Genomic DNA, 20,445 nt, shown 5'->3' with positions numbered 1-20,445 from the left:
TGATTGCTATCGAGTAAGAAAATAAAAAATTTGGTGAAAAGCAGAATATTGATACAAGCACATATGATCAATCAACAAAATTTTCTTTTGTTTCCTAATATATAACTTAGGGCATGCTCATTAAACTTTTTGTAGTATTTCTGTTGTTTGACATTTTCTGGGAGAAGGTTACAAAATTTTGGAGCTAAAAATACTGCCGAATGTTGACCAAAATCTCGAATCATATAAGGTAGTACAATTTGCTGGTGTTTATTAGCTCGGGTTTGGTGTCTATGGTTTATTATACTTTGTTTACCATAGAATTTATGAACATAAGAGCAACAGGTTGTTATAAAAAGAGTTTTCAAATCTTGTATTTCAGAATTATATAATTGCTTTGTTGAAAATAACCTAGGTCTCTTTAACATTATCTTTACTATTGAGTTTTGTATTGTTTTAAGATTTTTTAGACTGTTTTCATATGCCCCACCCCAAATCAATATCCCATACCTTAATAGGGGTTCCACGAGAGCTTTATAGATCAACACAATCAGTTTTCTGCACAAAATTTCCCTTAGTAAATAAAATTTATGTAAGAGTGCCTTTATCTTTTTTGTTAAATAATCAATGTGTATATCCCATTTTAGATGTTTGTCTATATGGACTCCCAAATATTTTATAGAGTTTACCTGTGCAATTGGTTCATTAATATTGTTTACAATAATATTTTGAAAGTTTAGTCTATTTAAACTGTTTATGGAAAATGCTATATATTTAGATTTTTTTGGATTTAGTGACAATTTAAAGGTGTCGAAAAAATTTTTGATTAATGATAGACCTTCTTGAAACTTAACTTTTGCCTCTTGCCATGTGTCTCCAATAAATATAATTCCTGTATCATCTGCATAGGATATTACTTTGCCAGGAGTTTTTATATCATTCACTGCATTTATATAAACATTGAAAAGTAGGGGTCCTAGTACAGTGCCCTGCGGTATTCCAATTTTAATGATATCAGGATCGCTAAGGTTACTTTTTATCTTGGTGTATTGCATTCTGTTTGATAGATAACTCTGTAAAAGTTGTAATACTTTGCCTCTGATACCATATTTTTCTAATGTTTGTAATAATATTTGGTGTGACACTGTATCGAATGTTTTTGTTAGGTCGAGAAACACCGCAAGGCACTTTTTATTTTTGTCCATACTTTTAGTTATATCACTAACAAGCTCATATATAGCATCTATTGTACTGACTCCTCGAGTAAAACCAAATTGATTTTTTGATAGTACATTATTTTGGTCAAAATAACATAACAGTCTATCCTTAAAGCATTTTTCGAAGACTTTTCCCAGGTTAGAGATGACACTTATTGGTCTATAATTATCCATCAATTCCTTACTTCCGGACTTAAAAACTGGACTCACCACAGATACTTTAAAATGACTTGGCACTACACCAGTTTTAAAAATTAAGTTTATAATATGTACAAGTGGTGGTAAAATGTGCATATGGAGCAGTTTTAAGATTTTTGCAGAAATTCCATCTTTACCAGGTGAGCCATTATTTTTTAAAGAATTTATATATTTAATTATCTCATTCTGAGTAACGGGTTTCAAATACATGGAGTTTGGGAATGTCCTGTTTATTGTGAAGGGGTGAGGGGGAGTATTAATGCTTTTTGATAGGTTTAAACCAACATTCATGAAATGCTTGTTAAAATGATTAGCGATCTCTATAGGATTTATTATTTGATCACCATTTTGCGACCTAATCATTTTTATTTCCCCCTTACCCTCATTCCCATTTTCATTTACAGCCTCATTTATAAAATTGTATATTTTTTTTATGCTATTACTATTTTCCTGAATTTTATTTTTGTAGTAATCATTTTTTGTATTTTTGATCAGATTATTCAGTTTATTTCTGTACTGTTTATATTCAAAGATTTTTTCTGGTGTATGATTTTTCCTTAATTTTTGTTTTAATTTGTCTCTATTTTTTATTGAAGTAATTATACCTTGCGATATCCAAGGTTAAATTTTTTTGACTCTTGTGTTTAACACTCTTTCATAGTATGACTGATTTATTATTTCAGATATATTTTTTACCAAAAGATTCAAGGCTAAGTTAGGGTCGTTTTGTGTAGATATTTCATTCCAGTTTCTGTTTTTGGCCAATTCGATTAATTTTTGATAATTTATGTTTCTAATTGTTATGTCATTTATTTTAGAGTTTTCTGGTTTATTTTTATTTGAAACAATATTTATTAATATAGGCAAGTGATCTGTTATATCGTGATTTACTATATATGGATTAAATTTAAGTATATTTTCTTTAATTTTAGTTTTGAGAAATACATGATCTATACAAGTTTGTCAATCAGGTCTAGTAACATCCTCATATAATGAAAAAAAGCCATGGCTATTTAAAAGTGATACATATTGATTGACCATATTGTCACCATCATTTAAAATATTCAAGTTTATGTCCCCTAAAAATAAGGCTACATCACATTTTTTTTTATTTTCAAGGTAATGGCTTAAATCAGTTAAAAAGTTGGGTGTATTAGAATTTGGGGAGCGATAGCAAACCTCCAAGCTAACACATAAATTTTCCAAGATAAAAGTTAAGTTAGTAATACTAATTCTACTTGTAATCTGCTTCCCTGTGCATATTATAGGGTTTAAGGATTTTTTGGTGTATATCAATAAACCATCAAAAGCGTTAAAATCTGCATTATCATAATAACAATCAAATTCAGGTATTTGGCACATGGAAGCGGATGTAAGGTTATGACATTCAGTTAGCAACAATATATCACAATGTTTTGCATTATAGGATTCAAGAAACACAATAAGTTTATCTAAATTAGTTTTAATACCTCTAATATTAAGCAATAAAATGTTTATTTGCTTAGTGGCTGCTTCAATAATATTACACATGTTTTGCGGCTCTATGGTAATTGACTTTTTTTCAATATGGATCTCATCAAAAACTTCCATTTCCATTTATTATTAGTAATTTTTTGAAATGATAAGCAGTAATCCTTAACAACACTCCTCTCTAAATTTTTAGGTCCTCTTCATTTTTTATTTTAATTGGATCAGCAGAATGTGTCTTTTTTAGAAATATGTTTCCGTTTCTAGTGAATACCGAAAGGAATTTGTGAAGATGTTTAAGCTCAAGATCATTCTTCAGATGCAGAGACTCAGAAATTGACAAAAAAGGAACTTGGCCTCTGGTGTGTTTTCCAACAAAATATCGAAATAGACAAAGAAATAAATATTTTATCGGACAAGTCATTAATTATACAGAAAATGACATTGAAGCCACATTCTTAAGAAGTCGCCCCACCAAAAACTCGTCAGGATATATTAATGGATTTCCAAAAGTTCCGGATGTTTCCACCTCTCATTTTAGCCAGGTTGCTGGAGAGGTTTTCCCAGTTCATGACGAGATAGAAGCATCTACGTCAAGAAGAGATTTCAGATTTTCTTGCCAGAAACCTGGAATTGCTTGCTGCAAATCATTTAAAACATTACTCCCAATATTGAAAGAGAATCTTTTAAAAAAAAAGTTATGAATCTAAAATAACATCCTTAAGACAACCCACGCTTGCATTCATTGAAATGAAAAACAAACTCAAATGGTATGACAATAACAACTGATGTTCTATCAATCAATGTCAGCAACTGTCAATTTTGCCAAGCAAGATGGCCGACATACGATTCCAAATCCTACCATACAAGCTTCACAGATGGGCTGTACACTGTGGCACACCACATTCAACTGTACCCATCTCTCCAACGAGATTATTAATTTTTACTTGTGATTCAACGAGTGCTAACTGAGTACCTCTTAAACCCACGTCACCCAGTATTTGCAAGAGAACGTGATGTGCCGGGGGAAATTTGACATCAGGTCTAAAAATGGCCGAATTCTTCGGTAATAAAACCCGACCTGAAAACTAATTAAGACTCGAATTCTCTGAACGCGATCATCGCCTATTGCCTGGAAACTCATCGTCTAACCGCACACGCTAATTTCCGAAAAGCGAACGGGCGTGTGAAGACGAGGGATGTCAATTGGAAACGTCAATATTTAATTTCGCCGTTTAAACGCATGATTTTCTCCGAACATCGAAGTGATAATTAAAACCGATTCCGATAAAACCGACATAAGGCGAGGAAACGCGCGGCGACGTGACGGTTTTTCTTTCGGTTTTAATAACGAAAATTGACTTAAAACGAAACGAATTTGCGCGACATTTTTTTTCTCCTCCTCTAATTACGAGATAATTAACGCGCCTTAATTATTTTCAGAAAGCAGTTTAGGTTAATAATTAAACGTCTGGTTAACCATAGTCTGTTCTCATGACCATCCTGCACTCTCCATAAGTCATCATATCATAATATTTATTTCTATTTTTTACATTAACAAGCTCATAACTAATACCCATGCAGGGTCCGGTAAAGTTAAAGAAATGTCTAAAACCCGATTTGTTTTTTTGAAAAGTGAGGATGAAGTAAACAAATGCAAAATTATAAAGGATTTTCTACTAACGTATAATTCACAATTATATATATATATATTGCCGACCTCGATTACCGAGTAAAAAAAAAAAATAATTACATTATAAAAGATAAATCTAAACTAAATATAAAGCTACAATCTTTGGTGAGTTTTACTATGGCTAAACAATCCTATGCGAGATTTGCAAATCCGGCCACAAACATCACACGGAAATTCCTGCAGAGCCGGTCTTTGGGTTCTTCTAGTCGGTTGAGGAGCAACGGACGTCACTCTTCTCCATTGGGCACGATTGTTGACTATCTCTTCCCAGTTGTTTTCAGTCATCGTGGACGACATCTTTGAAGCGTTTGTATTGGCCTCCCGGCCTCCTTGCACCTTCTGTTAGTTCTCCATACAAAAGAGATTTTGGTAAGCGCCGTTCGTCCATTCTGTATACATGACCCAGCCATCTCATTCTTGCCATAGTGTCAATATTTATACAATTTGATCTTTGCAGAACCTCATTATTAGAGACTTTATGAAACCATCTGATTCTCATCATTTGTCGCAGTTGCCGTTGCTGAAATTGTTCAAGAGCCTTTATATGTCGTCTGTATGGGATCCATGATTCGCAGCCATATAATAGCGTTGGTACAATTATTGCTCTATATACTGCCGTTTTCGTTTTAAGACTCAGATTATGATTGTAAAACACTCGATCCTTAAGACTCCAATACGCTTTTGATGCAGAGCTAATTCTGTTTGCTATTTCGTCGTCTATGTTTAGTTTTGTACTAAATACGCTACCTAGGTAGTTACAGTTACACCTGGCTTAACTACACTCTATTTGCGACAAGCCATCAATTTTTTTGATGATGAATTCATCTATACACGGTGAACCAAAAATGAGCCACGACAATCAACTTAATTTTTTTAAATAGAAACACCCATTTTTTATTTTATTTTTTAATTCTGTATAAAATTTTAAGTATATTTTGGTATACTATGTTCCATGTACCTAACCTCAATATTTATTAAAAAATTTGCGATTAAATGTTTTTATAAATGACCATGAATTTTTGTTCAAATCGTTGACCATTAACTTCCTGACAGTAACCGAGTCGATATTCAAATTCTTGTAATACTTTACTTATTGTTTGAGGCCGGATTTGTTGCATTTCGGCTCTAATTCTATTTTTTAATTCTTCGAAACTTTCAGGTTTATCAAAATAAACTTTAGACTGGATTGGACAAAAATCCAATGGGGTTAAATCTGGCGACCTAGCTGGCCATTCAATAAAACCCCTCCTTCCAATTCATCTATTTGGGAAATTGTGGAAAAGGGGCGCCCACCTGTTTAAACCATATCGAATCTGCCGGTATAAATGGGTTTTCACCATTTGGATAAAGTGCAATTAAACTAGGTACTATCTGATTTTGTGCACATTTTGTGTTGTAGCTTAAAATGTTGTAAGCTTAAAAAATTATGATAATTATATACAGAAAGAATGTGACTGGCTGTCCATGCCAAAAAAAAAAACTTTTATGAGATGTACCTATATTTTGATAATCGACGAACGAATTTAAAGATTGGTTTGGTTTAAAGACATTTGTAAGATTTGTAGCTATATAGTAATATGTAAACGTATCTTTAAACTTCTGTCATTAATGTCAATGTCAGTCTTGTCATTCATAGATGTCTTTTTTTTTAGGTCAAAATCTTAGTTGTGCTCTCTACCATGTTTTTCGAGACCTTTAACACACATGTATAAATTGTAGATTAGAATAAATCCTCTAAAATCGAATAGGGTATTAGTGGTAGATTCCATTTGATAACTCTACATATGGTTGTATGTGGATATAAGCGACGAAAAGTGGAACGTTTCGAATTGTTTCAGCTTATTTTCAGATGCCCCCATTAATATTCGCGCAGGATTAAAACGATTTATAAATCAAGTTACAAAAAATGCATGAGGCCTTTTTGCTTTTTCCTGAAATTCTGGAAAAAGGTTGTTTTCGACCTAAAACATGAAAAATTAGGACCTTTTCCAGGCAGTTGAAAATATTTGGATACACAATTGCCTGGAATAAGAAAATTTATGTTTTTCTAGCTTTAAATGGGTAAAATTAGAATTTCGCAGACAATTAAAAATTGTTGATTAAGCAAATAGAAAAATTAGATTTTTCTTACCTAGAATACGGAAAATTGTGTTGTTTTTCCAGGCAGTCGAGGACATTCGATTTTTCAATTGCCTGGAATAAGAAAAGTTCTATTTTTCCAGCCCATAATAGGTAAAACTAGGATTTATCCAGGCAATTGATTACATAAGTGTCTTAACTAGTCAACAATATTTTTCCAGATCCTAAAAGTCGATTTTCGAACTCTTGAAGACACGATAAAATTCTTTCAATCCCTGGAAAAGTTGAAAAATCCTTTGAAAACTTTTAATAATTTTTCAAAAAAATTTCCAAAATTCTTCCTTTTTTCCAAAAATCAATCCATGGAGTCAAAAATTTTAATCCATGGAGAACATAAACAGTGACAACAATTATTGAGGTCAAAGGCCCGGAATAAAAAAATTTCATTTACAATTTAACTTTTAGTACCTAGAGCTATTTGAAGTGCCTAAAATAAAATGAAGAATTACAGGAAAGTCTGATGGAAAAAATATATTAATCCGTGAAAACCCTAAAAATGTGTCCCCAATTTTTCAAGTTAAAAGCATTCTATAAACAACCCGATAATCGCACAATAGTCAATAAACAACGCTATTTTTACCTAATAACGTTGCCTTCTGCGTATATCGCGATCGCCGCGAAAATCTAAGAAATCGTCAATCGCCTTCGCCGGTTTCCTTTCATTCACTTCCAGTTATTTACGCATTTCTAGGCTACATACAGACTTCCATTGAACCTATTATCGTATATTAAAGCTCCATATATTTCAAAATTCAGGAATTTCGTCAGAATCTTTCGAGTAGTAAATTTGATCCCCCCCGGTGGCATGACCCGCACGTATCGAAATATTCGTGGAAATAATATCAGTAAAAAAATTCCGAGAACAAAACCATTATTAAGTTTCTAGTACCGATAACAGTACCGATAAGTACTGATTATCTAAGTAAACTATGATGAGCGGGCCATTTAATAACGTTCAGTTTACCGAACGGATCGGATTCATAGAAATCCTTATTAAGGCTTCGTTTTCCATTTAAAGTCAAATTAATAGAGATAATTTAGGTGGAAGTTTCGTTTGTTTACCTGTCTATAGTCGCCAATATATATGGCGACCGGATGAGTCATTGACATATGCGACATAAATGACATAGGCATCAATCGAGAAGTCTTTTACACGTGTTTACCGAAAATGAACAAGAAAAAAATTATCTACGTTATTACTAATAAATAATTAAGTAATTAAAGGTACTTTTTGGACAATCTCCTCCCAATCGTTTACTCCTACTTTGTAATTGTGACCTTTATGTTTGCCGAGCATAACACTCATTAAATGTCACTTGTCAAAAGTCGTCTGTATAAGTGACAAGTGACGTTTGACACGCGACATACCCATAGTTGTTGTACATTTAGGAAAAAAATAATCGATAGTTGGTCTAGTGAAACTATCGACTACTTTCTCTTGCAACATTTCTAAGACTGCTCTAATAAAAATTCACTTTATGAATATTTTGAGACAAACTTGGTTTTTTATCTTGGCAATTGGGAATTATGGTGGAGGTCATTGGCGGTAACCAATAAACCAAAAACTACATTCTCCGATCTGTCAAAGGCATTTGAGCATGTCTTACATGAAAAGGTGGTGGAGAAGTTTTGGGTTCTGGTTGGAGCACAGTATTTTAAGTATATATAGCATCTGCAGTGGTGTTTTGTGTTTGACTGTGTGTCACATGATATTCCTTATTCTTTACCTCCTTATTAACGTTTTCTGGGTTGCATTTTTGGCGCCCAACAGTGTGGACTAATCGCCCTCAAAATCCGCCCAAATCTTAACTTTAAAAAACGACGTAGTAATTGAGAAATTATGTTAATGTATGACTTAATAAATGAGCGATATAAGATCTAAATTTGGAAATAAAAGACAAATTATTTTGTTTCTTATGTATATCTTTATCCAGGCACTCCTGGATAAAGAATTCTACTATCTTGACTTTTTGTGAATGGATTTTAGTCATTTTTTCAAGAAAGACTTTAGACTAGGGTGTCAAAATGTTTGTACTACTCCACAAATGTTATGTACTACTCCGGAGATGAACGAGGAGGAGATTAACGCGTTTTCTCGTTATTTATGGGGTTCGTAGAATAGAATCAGTTTCAATATACAGGAGGGTTCAGATTTTATATCTGTCCCTTATTAAGTCAAGAAACTCACACAGATTTTCAATTACAACGTCGTTTTTGAAGGTGATAAGTCCCCACTGTTGGGCGCCAAAGATGCACCCTAGCAAACGTTGGTAAATTGCCTAGTTTTTGGGTCTAGTAAGTAAAACTACAAGCCACAATAGAGCTACTCTAGTAGTAGCTCTCACAACAAACCTAAAATTACGATACTATAATCGGCTGCAAAAGTGAATTAAAGTTCCACCAAAAGGCTCAAAACGTAAAGTTTGGGCAAAAAAAAACGAAAGTAATAGAAAACCAGGTCAAAGTATTTGAATCGTTAAATAAATATATATTTAACGATAATAATATATGATGTGTTGTTTGGAAATAAAAGACAAATTATTTTGTTTCTTACAGGCACTCCTGGATTAGGAATTCTAATGTCTTGACTTTTTGTGAATGAATTTTAGTCATTTGTTCAAGAAAGACTTTAGACTAGTCTACTTTTTTTTAAAATTTTTAATATACAGGGTGTCAAAAGAACTTCGCTGGTCCATGTGTATCATTTTGAAAAACAGGGATTTTGCAGAAGAATCTTTTATTGGATAAAGATGTGGGGCGGGCGGGGGGTGTAAGGGTAGTGTTAATGAAAAACGTTTTTATTATATAAAATAATTGTCTTAAAAGAAATAATTTAATTCGCTAAATAATTTTCTCTCTCAGGTTATAGAATATTAACTATAATTTATATTATTCCTTATTTTTAATTATTTATACACAGCATGGAAAGCTTTGTATAGTTCTTTACAAAATTATTTTATTTTAATTTTTTATATTAGAAAAGAAGAATGTGGGTTTATCCAAGTTTGTTCAATAGAAAAACCGAAGAAGAATACCACACTTTGTATCGTCAATTAATAGATAAAAAGACGCATTTTTCAATAACGGCGAATGGATGCCTGAATATTTGAAATGATTCTTTGAAAAATAGAAGATAAAATTTCTGTGAAAAATACTACTTTTCGTGAAGCTATTTCTCCACGAGAAAAATGACTTGTACATTTAAATTAAGTTATTTTTATTATAAAAGTAACTAATATTATCAAACAAATATTAACGTAATACTGATAAATAAAGTACGTATAGGGTGACAATTTAAATATACAGGACGGTTCAGGTCCTGCAGCCGTCACTTATTTAGTCAAGAAACTGACACAGATTTTCAATTACAACGTCGTTTTTGAAGGTGATAAGTCCCCACTGTTGGACGCCAAAAATGCACCCTAGAAAACGTTAGTAAATTACCTAGTTTTACCACAATAGACCTAGGGTCGCAGTAAAGTGACACAAGGTACCCCATTCACGAGAAACCTAAGATTACGACAGTATAATAAGACGGGATGACTTAGACAAAAAAGGTTTATGGCTAGCTTGCTAATTAAAGTTAAAGTCTAAGTCGTTGCATGAGACTGGGCAAGACGTTATTCGCTCGATCTGCACTCCAAATCGGTCTAGTAGGGTTGTCAATAAAAGGTATTGTTAAAAAAAACTATAGCAGTATTTTATTTAGAGGGTGAAAATGAAAAGGTTGAACCCAAAGTGTTACGAGAGCTACAAAAGTTTTATATTGTCACAAGACTTTTAAATAGTTGCGAAAGTTTTAAATAAGAGATACACAACAAAAATAGTTCATGTGGTCCTTAAAAAAACCCTATACTTGGATTTCTAGAACATCTTTATGTGGTAAAGATTTGGAGGAGAAGGAAATTTTCAAGATCAAAGTTGACCAAGAAACCTCGGGTTATAAAAAAATACATCGGTCAACCTGAACTGGAAAAGCTTAAAGCGACGTGTGCATTATCGCTCACCGAGCGGAATAAAATAAATAAAAATATATTTACAAACCAATCTAACGGGGTCTCCCAATTCGTTAGATTTTCCTAATAATACTATGCCTACAAAACAAAGGTAAGGACACAAAGTCACGGTCTCATCAAATCCATATAATTTTTTAAAAGCTTAAAAGCTACACGTGTGATGCTCCGAAAGGAGATTTGATGAGACCGCGACTTTGTGTTCTTACCTTTGTTTTGTTTTCGTTTGGTCTCTTAGAGAAAAATGGATGATACGTTTCTATACTATGCCTAATTGAAACCAATTCTAACTATTAAAATATCGTGAAACAATCAATTAATTGGTAGCGTCGCCATCGCTAGCCTATGTATGTGAGGCTTGAAGATTTAGAACGTAAAGTCTGCAGCGTACAAAAACAATGCAAATGCACCTCAACTGAATCTCTCACATATCTTGCAAAACAATAAAAAGACATCAAATAATAAGATTTATTTTGAAAGTGGAGATATTTGGTGGTAAGGCAGTTAACCAATAGGATTCTCAAATGATTATGACACAGTTTTAGTTATGGGGCACTGCAGATGAATAAGGTTAAAAAGACTATGAAACATCCAAATAATGTAATATTCAGGGATACTTCGGAAGCTTTAATCAAAGTAAAAAAGGTGAACACAATCTAAAAGAAGCTTAAGATATCAAAGCCCAAGTCAGGTAAAACAATTGTTCAATTCGTCAAACTATAGGTGCCATTTATTACTAGTTATACTTTTGTGGTGAAAAGTTATTAAGTTTGTTACACTGATTTTAGACCGATAAAATAATCATGTTTAAAAGTGAATTAAGACGGTTCAGATTTTACATCTGTCACTTATTTAGTCAAGAAACTAACACAGATTTTCAATTATAACGTCGTTTTTGAAGGTGATAAGTCCCCACTGTTGGGCGCCAAAGATGCACCCTAGAAAACGTTTGTAAATGACTAGTTTTAAAACTACGAGCCAAAGGCTCAAAACGTAAAGGCAAAAAAAACGAAAGTAATAGAAAACCAGTTCAAAGTATTTGAATTGTTAAATGAATATATATTTAACGATAATAATATATGATGTGTTATTTGGAAATAAAAGACAAATTATTTTGTTTCTTACAGACACTCCTAGATTAAGAATTCTTAATATACAGGGTGTCAAAATGTTTCTATAGGCTTACTACATTAAAATTTATAGTATAAAACTAATATAATCAATACCATAAAACAACAACTTCTCTGGTCCATAGGTATCATTTTAAAAAACAGGGATTTTGCAGAAGAATTTCTTACTGAATAAAGATGTGGGGTGGGTGGGGGGTGTAAGGGTAGTGTTAAAGAAAAACGGTTTTATTATATAAATAATTGTCTTAAAAAAAATTCTCAGGTTATAAAAACTTAATTATAATTAATATTATTCTTTATTTAAGTATAGTTTTTATCAAATCATTTTTTTTTAATTTCCTTAGTAAATTATAAAGTGTTTCCTCTAAGGTAATTATTTTCTGCAAAAACCTCGTTTTTTTATAAGCCTACCCTTACCCCCCCACCCACCCCACACTACATACCAGTAAGAAATTCTTATTAAAAATCATTGTTTTCCCAAAAAATATGCATAAATAACAGCTGGTTTCATCTTCTGGTTTCATCACACAAAAATTCGTAATTTTTCTGAAACCAGCAAAATCTTAAAATGGAGCAATTGTTTAAGTGTTTATTTAACTCGCCTTCAAATGGTAAGAGAAATTAACTTATTAGTTCTAAACTAGTAACCTATGTAAGATGTGAAAATTCAGAAGATTTCATTACATCAAAAACTTTAAGATGTCCATGCATCCCAAGCATTAAAATAATTAAATATATTCATATTGAATCACTACCACTGATTTTCCTTGCTTTAAAGAAAACCGTAATTGCATGTAATAAAATAAAGATGCAACCTTAACTTTAAAAGAAGAATTAAGAGTTAAACAGAAAGTGAACTATTATCACTTTTGATGTCATGACAAAAACTCTTATTAACAATGAATGAAATTCTACAACTCAGCAGCCAGAGGTAACACGGCAGAGGATTAAGGCAAATTAAAATGTCATATCAAACTACACTTATATGTGTCGGCTATTTTATATCAAATAGGAAGGTAAGGGTAGTGTTAATGAAAAACGTTTATATTATATAAAATAATTGTGTTAAAAGAAATAATTTACTCTCTCAGGTTATAGAATCTTAATTATAATTTGTGTAATTTTTTATTTTTAATTTCTTATACACAACATGGAAAGCTTTGTATAGTTTTTATCAATTAATTTTTTTTTTATTTTCCTAGCAAATTACAAAGTCGTTCCTCTCTAAGGCAATTATTTTCTGCAAAAAACTCGTTTTTCAATAACCGTACCCTTACCCCCCCACCCACCCCACATCTTTATCCAGTAAGAAATTCTTCTGCAAAATCCCTGTTTTTCGAAATGATAGGCATGAATAAAAGCTGGTTTCATCATTAATATCCAATCTAGGTAACATAGTTTGCTTATTTAGATTTGATATAATTATATATAATGTATATTAATAAATAATTAATACAAAACTAGTGCTATTAAGTGAATTAAAGTTCCACCAAATGCTTAAAACGTAAAGGCAAAAGAGCACGAAAATTTTTTGAAAACCAGTTCAAAGTATTTGAATATGATACTTTTAATTTAGTTATTCCAAAAAAATTTTTTTTTCTAACTACATCTTACAACATTTTTCTCCAATTTACCCGGGCTACAACGGCGCCCAATACAATGTCAACGACACAGGGACCATCCGTCTCTCTCTAACGCACGGCGAACGGCAGTGCCCCCGCCTCTTTAACAGAACATTATTAGTCCGGTCAAAAAAATTTTTTTTGTTATAATACTAATGTTAAAATTTCCTCGAGTTTGATAAATTTTAAAAATTACCTCGACTCTCGTCAATTTTTTTTTTGTTTATGCTCCTTTGATCTTAAAATGACAATACAATATGAGTTTCGGCTAATTTAATTATGTCAATTGAATATGATACTGTCATATGTCAAAAATGTCGAATTGGAATTAACCGTTAGTTAATAAAAGTATGTTATGGAAGTATATGCGTATATTATTTAATTAATAATTATATAATCATGTTTTACTCCCCTATATACTTATATCAGGAGTAAAACATGGAGCAGCCCTAAAGAACCGTATGGAACGCAGGAAGTTTAGCTCCATATTATAATTCTGATGTGAGGTCTGATGGTGTCCGATGCAAGGGAAAAAAAGAGAGGGCAATGTTCACTGAGGACAGATGTTGTGTACTACTCCGGGAGATGAACGAGGGCGAGATTAACGCGTTTTCTCGTTATCGATGGGGTTCGTAGAACGGAAACAGTTTCAATATACAGGACGGTTCAGGTCTTGCATCTGTCACTTATTTAGTCAAGAAACTGACACAGATTTTCAATTACAGCGTCGTTTTTAATAACGAGGAAACGCGTTAATTTCCCCCTCGTTTTCACGTCACAATTACAATATCGAGCTAAAATACCTGTGGTCTATACGGTTCTTTAGGGCTATGCTTGTGAAGATTATACAATAATTATTATTTAAATTCGATCTACAAACACTATAAAATTAGAATAGTTACTTGCAAAGTTCAAAAATCTATTACATATGTATATTGCAAAGCAAATAACAGAAAAATAAAATATACTAGGTAACCATATTTCTATACACAAACAAAAACATTGAATAAAAATTAAACTTTAAATAGTCTATGTCAGTGACCTGTTTTAGAACCTGGACCACAGGATATCCTATTACAAATATACCTGGATGCACATTAAAAATTTCAGTAACTAAAATTCTAAGTCTAATCTTTGGTATTTTTTTTACAAACTTTATTAAATCATAATTTTTATATTTCAAATTATTCAATATATTATAAACAAATAGTACAGATTTGATTTTCCTACTCACACTTAGTATTGTAAAGTTGACAGACTCGAGCATAAATCTATAGGACGCCAGGTCCTAAAAATTGTCCCCGTAAAATCAAAAATCGACGGATTCGAGCATTTTTTGAAAACAAGGGCCTGAAACCTTGCTGCACTGGCTATATAATTATTATTTAAATAATAAACGTATGTACTTCCATAACATACTTGTATTAACTAATGGGTAAAAGAAATTGAAGAGAATGGGGGTAATTTTTTTTAATTATCAAAAGCGAAAAAATTTTAGTATTATTATTATTACAAGAAAATTTTTTTAGACCGGACTAATAATGTTCTGTTAAAGAGGCGGGGGCACTGCCGTTCGCCGTGCGTTAGAGAGAGACGGATGGTTCCTGTGACGTTCACATTGTATTGGGCGCCGTTGTAGTCCGGGTAAATTGGAGAAAAATGTTGTAACATGTATTTAGAAAAAAAATTTTTTAATTACTAAATTAAAAGTATCATATTTAAATAGTTTGAACTGGTTTAAAAACTTTCTTTTTTTTTGCCTTTACGTTTTGAGCCTTTGGTGGAACTTTAATTCACTTAATAGCACTAGTTTTGTATTAATTATTTATTAATATATATTATATATAATTATATCAAATTTAAATAAACAAACTGTGTTACCTAGATTATGTATTAATAATGAAACCAGCTGTTATTCATGTCTATCATTTTGAAAAACAGGGATTTTGCAGAAGAAATTCTTACTGGATAAAGATGTGGGGTGGGTGGGGGGGTAAGGGTACGGTTAATGAAAAACGAGTTTTTTGCAGAAAATAATTGCCTTAGAGGAAAAACTTTATAATTTACTAAGGAAATTAAAAAAAATTGATTTGATAAAAATTATACAATGCTGTGTATAAGTGATTAAAAATAAAGAATAATAATAATTATAGTTAAGTTTTTATAACCTGAGAATTTTTTTTAAGACAATAATTTATATAATAAAACCGTTTTTCTTTAACACTACCCTTACACCCCCCACCCACCCCACATCCTTATCCGATAAGAAATTCTTCTGCAAAATCCCTGTTTTTCAAAATGATACCTATGGACCGGAGAAGTTGTTGTTTTATGGTATTGACTATACTTGTTTCATACTATAAATTTTAATGTAGTAAGCCTATAGAAACATTTTGACACTCTGTATATTAAGAATTCTTAATCCAGGAGTGCCAGTAAGAAACAAAATAATTTGTCTTTTATTTCCAAACCACACATCATATGTTATTGTCGTTAAATATATATTTATACAAATACTTTAAACTGGTTTTCTATTACTTTCGCTTTTTTTGGCCCAAACCTTACGTTTTGAGCCTTTTGGTGAAACTTTAATTCACTTTTGCAGCCGATCATAGTATCATAATTTTAGGTTTGTTGTGAGACTAGTAGTACCTCTATTGTGGCTTGTAGTTTTACTTACTAGACAATTTACCAACGTTTGCTAGGGTGCATCTTTGGCGCCCAACAGTGGGGACTTATCACCTTCAAAAACGACGTTGTAATTGAAAATCTGTGTCAGTTTCTTGACTAAATAAGTGACAGATGTAAGACCTGAACCGTCCTGTATATTGAAACTGTTTCCATTCTACGAACCCCATAAATAACGAGAAAACGCGTTAATCTCCCCCTCGTTCATCTCCCGGAGTAGTACACAACATCTGTCCTCGGTTCTCATTGCCCTCTTTTTTTTCAGAACTTAGAGCTTTTTTATTAACTGAATAAAGATGTTCTCTCTCAATTTGAGCAACATCATTGAATACATCTTGAGACATACTTCGGGATTGGGTTACAATAGTCCTATTGTATTTGTATTTTGCATTTCAATTTTATATTGTGACCATGATACATATACAGTCCCATCTAAGACGCACAACATTATTAGGGTTGTTAAAATTGGAACGAAAAAAGTGTTTGCAGTAAATTCAATTATTAGTGACACGTTTACTGTAAGGATGAATTCGACAAAAATTTTAAAAATCTAGCGATTCTGCGACTATCTGGGCAATTACTATTAAACAAACTGGTGCATAAAGGATATTTGCACAAATGTCTTTACCTAGATGAAGACAAGAGAATGGAAATTCCCAACATTTTGATCCGTGGCGGATGAAGATTTAAGAATTAGAATTAAATTGTCGAAATTGAGAACTGTGACATATGTAGATATTTTCAAAATACAATTGAATCTCTAATTATACTTTGGAAAATGATAATATATCGAAAATACACCTCAACATTATTAGAAAACACTATGGTGCGTCGTAATTAAAAAATGTGCCTGTCCTCAGCTCTGTGCAGTTGCACGATGATTGGATGTTTGCACGCTTGTAAAATAATTTATCAACCCGTGATACCGGAAAATCACAAAAAGCTATAAAATTAGAAAAAAAAACATGAGGCTTGGCTTATGTTCCAATTTTCACCCAGAGGGACTATAAAAAAGTAATGAGATACAACAGTCATTATTGTTATATTTGATGTACGTCAAAAATTAGCCAATCAGAATCAATTGACCGCCCCGCCATATTCAACCTTCATACCCATGATTTTTAGGTAAACACGTTTAACATACAGATCAGTCTTCTTACCTCTCCTTGGTTAATTCGAAACCGACATCTGTGACATATGACATTAACGTAATTAAATTTCCCTAAACTCTTAACCTGCTAACTGAAACTCTAAGGTCATGGCTACATTGTTAGCCAAGAGCGATATCTCCTGAACTACTCCAAACAGAAACAGAAACCGTGTAATTTTGATTCACTTTTGAACCCGATTATGAGACTTTATTTAGATCTAAAAAGTAAATAGTTTACCGACGTTTTCAGGGTTGCATCTTTGGCGCCCAACAAATAGTTCGGACATTATTTCACAAAACTGTAAACGGTGGTCGTTATCATCTTCATTTAATTCTTGAAGAAGTTGAATTTTATATGGGTGTCATTTATAATGTTTTAGATTTCTCTGTACAATAGTCACCGAGAACACCGACTTTTACTGCCTCATTTCTCATTGGATTTTCAATATTCCGCTTTTTATTTGCCACCCAACCAGTTTCCCGAAATATTGCCACTAACTCTAGGATGTGACCATGATGTACGTGTTTATCTGCATGTCTCTCATTAAACAAAGTTGCCTTTAGTCTTGCACAATAATTGTTTATAAAGTATAATTCAATCATTTCTTTTCTCTCCGCAATAGAATAAACCATTTTTATCGAATCGAAAGAAAAGCACAGAAATAACTAATTCACATCAACTTGTTTACTTGATAGGTTTAAAAACATTTTTTTACTCACACACCTAAAATATCCAGTAAAATGTTTCGAAATCTATTACTTGGCTATGCGTAGCTCAAATTTAAAAAACAAAGGCTATTGTAAAAAAAATTGTGTCTTCAAAAGAATGGGGGTAATTTTTTAAAATTATCAAAAGCCAAAAAATTCTTTTTGACCGGACTAATAATGTTCTGTTAAAGAGGCGGGGTCACTGCCGTTCGCCGTACGTTAGAGAGAGACGGATGGTCCCTGTGACGTTGACATTGTATTGGGCGCCGTTGTAGCCCGGGTAAATTGGAGAAAAATGTTGTAAGATATATTTAGAATTTTTTTTTTTTAATTACTTAATTAAAAGTATCAGTTTCAAATACTTTGAACTAGTTTTGAAAAAATTTGTGTTTTTTGTGCCTTTGGTGGAACTTTAATTCACTTAATAGCACTAGTTTTGGACTTATTATTTATTCATATACATCATATCATTTTTAAATAAGCAAACTATGTTACCTAGATTGGATATTAATGATGAAACCAGCTGTTATTCATGTCTATCATTTTGAAAAACAGGGATTTTGCAGGAGAAATTCTTACTGGATAAAGATGTGGGGTGGGTGGGGGGGGTAAGGGTACGGTTAATGAAAAACGAGTTTTTTGCAGAAAATAATTGCCTTAGAGAGGAACGACTTTTTAATTTGCTAGGAAAATAAAAAAAAAATTATTTGATAAAAACTATACAAAGCTTTCCATGTTGTGTATAAGAAATTAAAAATAAAGAATTATACAAATTATAATTAATATTCTATAACCTGAGAGAGTAAATTATTTCTTTTAAGACAATTATTTTATATAATAAAAACGTTTTTCATTAACACTACCCTTACCTTCCTATTTGATATAAAATAGCCGATACATATAAGTGTGGTTTGATATGACATTTTAATTTGCCTTAATCCTCTGCCGCATTACCTTTGGCTGCTGAGTTGTAAAATTTTATTCATTGTTAAGAGTTGATTTTGACATCAAAAGTGATAATAGTTCACTTTCTGTGTAACTCTTAATTCTTCTTTTAAAGTTAAGGTTGCATCTTTATTTTATTACATGCAATTACGGTTTTCTTTAAAGCAAGGAAAATCAGTGGTAGTAATTCAATATGAATATATTTAATTATTTTATGCTTGGGATGCATGGACATCTTAAAGTTTTTGATGTAATGAAATCTTCTGAATTTTCATATCTTACATAGGTTACTAGTTTAGAACTAATAATTAATATCTCTTACTATTTGAAGGCGAGTTAAATAAAAACTTAAACAATTGCTCCATTTTGAGATTTTGCTGGTATCAGAAAAATAACGAATTTTTGTGTGATGAAACCAGACATGAAACCAGAAGACGAAACCAGCTGTTATTTATGCATATTTTTTTGGAAAACAATGATTTTTAATAAGAATTTCTTACCGGTATGTAGTGTGGGGTGGGTGGGGGGGTAAGGGTAGGGTTAATAAAAAACGAGGTTTTTGCAGAAAATAATAACCTTAAAGGAAACACTTTATAATTTACTAAGGAAATTAAAAAAAAATTGATTTGATAAAAACTATACTTAAATAAAGAATAATATTAATTATAATTAAGTTTTTATACCCTGAGAATTTTTTTAAGACAATTATTTTATATAATAAAACCGTTTTTCATTAACACTACCCTTACACCCCCCACCCACCCCACATCTTTATCCAGTAAGAATTTCTTCTGCAAAATCCCTGTTTTTCAAAATGATACCTATGGACCGAAAAAGTTGTTGTTTTATGGTATTGATTATATTTGTTTCATACTATAAATTTTAATGTAATAAGCCTATAGAAACATTTTGACACCCTGTATATTAAGAATTATTAATCCAGGAGTGCCTGTAAGAAACAAAATAATTTGTCTTTTATTTCCAAACAACACATCATATATTATTGTCGTTAAATATATATTTATACAAATACTTTGAACTGGTTTTCTATTACTTTCGCTTTTTTTGGCCGCCCAAACTTTACGTTTTGAGCCTTTTGGTGAGACTTTAATTCACTTTTGCAGCCGATCATAGTATCAAAATTTTAGGTATGTTGCGAGACTAGTAGTACCTCTATTGTGGCTTGTAGTTTTACTTACTAGACAATTTACCAACGTTTGCTAGGGTACATCTTTGGCCCCCAACAGTGGGGACTTATCACCTTCAAAAACGACATTGTAATTGAAAATCTGTATGAGTTTCTTGACTAAATAAGTGACAGATGCAAAACCTGAACCGTCCTGTATATCGAAACTGTTTCCATTCTACGAACCCCATAAATAACGAGAAAACGCGTTAATCTCCCCCTCGTTCATCTCCCGGAGTAGTACACAACATCTGTCCTCAGTTCTCGTTGCCCTCTCTCTTTCTCTCCCTCTCTTTTCCTCTTGCACCAT

At 32.1% G+C, this 20,445-nt stretch overlaps 1 protein-coding gene across 5 annotated transcripts in view; it reads right to left on the bottom strand.

Moving 5' to 3' along the window:
- Positions 1-20,445, bottom strand: part of LOC126746918 (intraflagellar transport protein 56) — a 219,655-nt gene that overhangs the window by 150,664 nt on the left and 48,546 nt on the right. The window contains exon 12 of one of the 5 annotated variants that reach the window (XR_007664028.1): positions 6,686-6,747. The exons of the other annotated variants lie outside the window; for them this stretch is intronic. The gene's annotated coding sequence lies outside the window, so the exon portion shown is untranslated. The remainder of the gene's footprint in view (positions 1-6,685; positions 6,748-20,445) is intronic. 5 annotated transcript variants of the gene reach the window in all.

The sequence above is a fragment of the Anthonomus grandis genome, chromosome 18 (genome assembly GCF_022605725.1).
Source record: "Anthonomus grandis grandis chromosome 18, icAntGran1.3, whole genome shotgun sequence".
Lineage (NCBI taxonomy): Eukaryota > Metazoa > Arthropoda > Insecta > Coleoptera > Curculionidae > Anthonomus > Anthonomus grandis.
The sequence above is the reverse complement of the archived record's forward strand: the minus strand, read 5'-3'. Positions and strand labels throughout refer to the sequence as shown.